The following is a 6502-nucleotide window of genomic DNA, read 5'->3' on the forward strand; positions in this document are numbered from 1 at the left end:
CTCGAGGAAGTGTCTGACAACGCTCTGTGGGGGCGAGCGTTGTCCTCTTGGAGGAGGAGTTTGATCCCAGACTGTTGAGATTCGGGGATGCCAATGCTTTCAGAATGTTATCTCGATATCTCTCTGCATTGAGATTGCCCCCACACCATCACACTGCCTCCACCAAAAGATGGTACTCTATCAGTGCAGCAATCAGCAAAGGTTCTCCACGTGTTCTCCACACTGTGACCCTACGATCCAAGTGCCGTAGGCAGAATCTGGACTCATGGCTGAACATAATGTTCCTCCACATGTTGAGGTTCCAGTGCTCTGAACATGGTGTTCCTCCACAGGTTGAGGTTCCAGTGCTCTGAACATGGTGTTCCTCCACATGTTGAGGTTCCAGTGCTCTGAACATGGTGTTCCTCCACATGTTGAGGTTCCAGTGCTCTGAACATGGTGTTCCTCCACATGTTGAGGTTCTAGTGCTCTGAACATAATGTCCTCCATATGTTGAGGTTCCAGTGCCCTAAACATAACGTTCATCCACATGTTGAGGTTCCAGTGCTCTGAACATAACGTTCCTCCACATGTTGAGGTTCCAGTGCTCTGAACATAATGTTCCTCCACATGTTGAGGTTCCAGTGCTCTGAAAATGGTGTTCCTCCACATGTTGAGGTTCCAGTGCTCTGAACGTGGTGTTCCTCCACATGTTGAGGTTCCAGTGCTCTGAACATAGTGTTCCTCCACATGTTGAGGTTCCAGTGCTCTGAACATGGTGTTCCTCCACATGTTGAGGTTCCAGTGCTCTGTACATGGTGTTCCTCCACATGTTGAGGTTCCAGTGCTCTGAACATGGTGTTCCTCCACATGTTGAGGTTCCAGTGCTCTGAACATAATGTTCCTCCATATGTTGAGGTTCCAGTGCCCTGAACATAACGTTCATCCACATGTTGAGGTTCCAGTGCTCTGAACATAACGTTCATCCACATGTTGAGGTTCCAGTGCTCTGAACATGGTGTTCCTCCACATGTTGAGGTTCTAGTGCTCTGAACATAATGTTCCTCCATATGTTGAGGTTCCAGTGCCCTGAACATAACGTTCCTCCACATGTTGAGGTTCCAGTGCTCTGAACATGGTGTTCCTCCACATGTTGAGGTTCCAGTGCTCTGAACATAATGTTCCTCCATATGTTGAGGTTCTAATGCTCTGAACATAATGTTCCTCCACATGTTGAGGTTCCAGTGCTCTGAAAATGGTGTTCCTCCACATGTTGAGGTTCCAGTGCTCTGAACATGGTGTTCCTCCACATGTTGAGGTTCCAGTGCTCTGAACATAATGTTCCTCCACATGTTGAGGTTCCAGTGCCCTGAACATAATGTTCCTCCACATGTTGAGGTTCCAGTGCTCTGAACATAATGTTCCTCCACATGTTGAGGTTCCAGTGCTCTGAACATAATGTTCCTCCACATGTTGAGGTTCCAGTGCTCTGAACATGGTGTTCCTCCACATGTTGAGGTTCCAGTGCTCTGAACATAATGTTCCTCCACATGTTGAGGTTCCAGTGCTCTGAACATGGTGTTCCTCCACATGTTGAGGTTCCAGTGCTCTGAACATAATGTTCCTCCACATGTTGAGGTTCCAGTGCTCTGAACATAATGTTCCTCCACATGTTGAGGTTCCAGTGCTCTGAACATGGTGTTCCTCCACATGTTGAGGTTCCAGTGCTCTGAACATAATGTTCCTCCACATGTTGAGTTTCCAGTGCTCTGAACATGGTGTTCCTCCACATGTTGAGGTTCCAGTGCTCTGAACATGGTGTTCCTCCACATGTTGAGGTTCCAGTGCTCTGAACATAATGTTCCTCCACATGTTGAGGTTCCAGTGCTCTGAACATGGTGTTCCTCCACATGTTGAGGTTCCAGTGCTGTGAACATGGTGTTCCTCCACATGTTGAGGTTCCAGTGCTCTGAACATAACGTTCCTCCACATGTTGAGGTTCCAGTGCTCTGAACATAATGTTCCTCCACATGTTGAGGTTCCAGTGCTCTGAAAATGGTGTTCCTCCACATGTTGAGGTTCCAGTGCTCTGAACGTGGTGTTCCTCCACATGTTGAGGTTCCAGTGCTCTGAACATAGTGTTCCTCCACATGTTGAGGTTCCAGTGCTCTGAACATGGTGTTCCTCCACATGTTGAGGTTCCAGTGCTCTGTACATGGTGTTCCTCCACATGTTGAGGTTCCAGTGCTCTGAACATGGTGTTCCTCCACATGTTGAGGTTCTAGTGCTCTGAACATAATGTTCCTCCATATGTTGAGGTTCCAGTGCCCTGAACATAACGTTCATCCACATGTTGAGGTTCCAGTGCTCTGAACATAACGTTCATCCACATGTTGAGGTTCCAGTGCTCTGAACATGGTGTTCCTCCACATGTTGAGGTTCTAGTGCTCTGAACATAATGTTCCTCCATATGTTGAGGTTCCAGTGCCCTGAACATAACGTTCCTCCACATGTTGAGGTTCCAGTGCTCTGAACATGGTGTTCCTCCACATGTTGAGGTTCCAGTGCTCTGAACATAATGTTCCTCCATATGTTGAGGTTCTAATGCTCTGAACATAATGTTCCTCCACATGTTGAGGTTCCAGTGCTCTGAAAATGGTGTTCCTCCACATGTTGAGGTTCCAGTGCTCTGAACATGGTGTTCCTCCACATGTTGAGGTTCCAGTGCTCTGAACATAATGTTCCTCCACATGTTGAGGTTCCAGTGCCCTGAACATAACGTTCCTCCACATGTTGAGGTTCCAGTGCTCTGAACATAATGTTCCTCCACATGTTGAGGTTCCAGTGCTCTGAACATAATGTTCCTCCACATGTTGAGGTTCCAGTGCTCTGAACATGGTGTTCCTCCACATGTTGAGGTTCCAGTGCTCTGAACATAATGTTCCTCCACATGTTGAGGTTCCAGTGCTCTGAACATGGTGTTCCTCCACATGTTGAGGTTCCAGTGCTCTGAACATAATGTTCCTCCACATGTTGAGGTTCCAGTGCTCTGAACATAATGTTCCTCCACATGTTGAGGTTCCAGTGCTCTGAACATGGTGTTCCTCCACATGTTGAGGTTCCAGTGCTCTGAACATAATGTTCCTCCACATGTTGAGGTTCCAGTGCTCTGAACATGGTGTTCCTCCACATGTTGAGGTTCCAGTGCTCTGAACATTGTGTTCCTCCACATGTTGAGGTTCCAGTGCTCTGAACATAATGTTCCTCCACATGTTGAGGTTCCAGTGCTCTGAACATGGTGTTCCTCCACATGTTGAGGTTCCAGTGCTCTGAACATGGTGTTCCTCCACATGTTGAGGTTCCAGTGCTCTGAACATAATGTTCCTCCACATGTTGAGGTTCCAGTGCTCTGAACATGGTGTTCCTCCACATGTTGAGGTTCCAGTGCTCTGAACATGGTGTTCCTCCACATGTTGAGGTTCCAGTGCTCTGAACATAACGTTCCTCCACATGTTGAGGTTCCAGTGCTCTGAACATAATGTTCCTCCACATGTTGAGGTTCCAGTGCTCTGAACATAATGTTCCTCCACATGTTGAGGTTCCAGTGCTCTGAACATAATGTTCCTCCACATGTTGAGGTTCCAGTGCTCTGAACATAATGTTCCTCCACATGTTGAGGTTCCAGTGCTCTGAACATGGTGTTCCTCCACATGTTGAGGTTCCAGTGCTCTGAACATGGTGTTCCTCCACATGTTGAGGTTCCAGTGCTCTGAACATAATGTTCCTCCACATGTTGAGGTTCCAGTGCTCTGAACATGGTGTTCCTCCACATGTTGAGGTTCCAGTGCTCTGAACATGGTGTTCCTCCACATGTTGAGGTTCCAGTGCTCTGAACATGGTGTTCCTCCACATGTTGAGGTTCTAGTGCTCTGAACATAATGTTCCTCCATATGTTGAGGTTCCAGTGCCCTGAACATAACGTTCATCCACATGTTGAGGTTCCAGTGCTCTGAACATAACGTTCCTCCACATGTTGAGGTTCCAGTGCTCTGAACATAATGTTCCTCCACATGTTGAGGTTCCAGTGCTCTGAACATAACGTTCCTCCACATGTTGAGGTTCCAGTGCGCTGAACATAATGTTCCTCCACATGTTGAGGTTCCAGTGCTCTGAACATGATGTCAAGTCAAAGTCAATCTTCCAATTTGTGTGTTCATACAGAGAGATCGAAATCCCGAATATAAAACAAATGTATATACAAATATGTGTGTAAATATGTATATACAGTATATATACACAGAAGATGATGGGAGTGAGGCACCGATGATCCTCTCAGCAGGGTCTTGCAGTTCGATGTTGTACAGCTTTCGAACCACCGCGTGATGCAGCTGCTGAGGATGCTCTCGATGACGCCTCGGTAGAAGGAGAGCATGATGCGGGGGCTCCTGCTCTTTTCAGTTTGTGGACGGAGTAGAGGCACTGCTGGGCTTTCTTGGTGATTGACGTGGTGTTGTTACTCCAGGAGAGGTCCTCGGTGATGTTCACCCCCAGGAATTTGGTGCAGCTCGCCTGCTCCACAGCAGTACCACCAATAGTCAATGGGTGAGGATGTTGGGTGTCGTTTCTCCTGAAGTCACCAACAATCTCCTTTGTTTTCTCCACATTCAGAAAGAGATTTTTGTCTATGCACCACGTGGCCAGCTGGTTCACCTCCCTCCTGTAGTGGGTTTTGTCATTGTTGCTGTTGAGACCCACCACGGTTGTGTCGTCCGCAAACTTGATGAAGTGGTTTGAGCTGTGGGTGGGTGTGCTGCAGTCATGGGTCAGCAGGGTGAAGAGCAGGGGGATGAGCACACACCCTTGGGGGGAACCCGTACTCAGTGTGATGGGGTCTGAAGTGTTGTTGCCAACCCGTACAGACAGTGGCGGCGCCAGAGTATCTTTGTTTGGTAATCTATGGTAGGGCTAACCCATACAGTGGTGGGGCTCAAGTCAGTATTTGCAATGTAATTACATACACGCTCCCCTTGACAGTGAAACGTCACGCGTGAGGTTTAGATTATTTCCCTGTCTCAATCCAAATTGAACTGTATGAAATAAAAAGGCACATTTGTCTTGTAGTAAATAAAAAGGGCGACCTGGAGCCAATCCTGCAATTTCCCCACAGGTGAAAGAGTTGACATGCTGAAAAGCCAACCCCTGCAGGGGGGTCTGGGGGGATTCTCCCCCAGGAGATCTTTTGAAATACTAACATAAAATACACATTCTGGTACTCTCTTGAGAAGAACAAATCTATTACTCTATATATCCTCACAGAGAGAAGAGCAGTGTTGGGTGTAACGCGTTACAAAAGTAACGGAGTTACAGTAATATATTAATTTTTGCTCTATCAGTGCAGCAATCAGCAAAGGTTCTCCACGTGTTCTCCACACAGTGACCCTACGATCCAAGTGCCGTAGGCAGAATCTGGACTCATGGCTGAACATAATGTTCCTCCACATGTTGAGGTTCCAGTGCTCTGAACATAATGTTCCTCCACATGTTGAGTTTCCAGTGCTCTGAAAATGGTGTTCCTCCACATGTTGAGGTTCCAGTGCTCTGAACATGGTGTTCCTCCACATGTTGAGGTTCCAGTGCTCTGAAAATGGTGTTCCTCCACATGTTGAGGTTCCAGTGCTCTGAACATGGTGTTCCTCCACATGTTGAGGTTCCAGTGCTCTGTACATGGTGTTCCTCCACATGTTGAGGTTCCAGTGCTCTGAACATGGTGTTCCTCCACATGTTGAGGTTCCAGTGCTCTGAACATGGTGTTCCTCCACATGTTGAGGTTCCAGTGCTCTGAACATGGTGTTCCTCCACATGTTGAGGTTCCAGTGCTCTGAACATGGTGTTCCTCCACATGTTGAGGTTCCAGTGCTCTGAACATAATGTCCTCCATATGTTGAGGTTCCAGTGCCCTAAACATAACGTTCCTCCACATGTTGAGGTTCCAGTGCTCTGAACATGGTGTTCCTCCACATGTTGAGGTTCCAGTGCTCTGTACATGGTGTTCCTCCACATGTTGAGGTTCCAGTGCTCTGAACATGGTGTTCCTCCACATGTTGAGGTTCTAGTGCTCTGAACATAATGTTCCTCCATATGTTGAGGTTCCAGTGCCCTGAACATAACGTTCATCCACATGTTGAGGTTCCAGTGCTCTGAACATGGTGTTCCTCCACATGTTGAGGTTCCAGTGCTCTGAACATAACGTTCCTCCACATGTTGAGGTTCGAGTGCTCTGAACATGGTGTCCCTCCACATGTTGAGGTTCCAGTGCTCTGAACATGGTGTTCCTCCACATGTTGAGGTTCCAGTGCTCTGAACATGGTGTTCCTCCACATGTTGAGGTTCCAGTGCTCTGAACATGGTGTTCCTCCACATGTTGAGGTTCCAGTGATCTGAACATAATGTTCCTCCATATGTTGAGGTTCTAATGCTCTGAACATAATGTTCCTCCACATGTTGAGGTTCCAGTGCTCTGAAA

Source organism: Notothenia rossii (genome assembly GCF_949606895.1).
Source record: "Notothenia rossii genome assembly, chromosome: 8".
Lineage (NCBI taxonomy): Eukaryota > Metazoa > Chordata > Actinopteri > Perciformes > Nototheniidae > Notothenia > Notothenia rossii.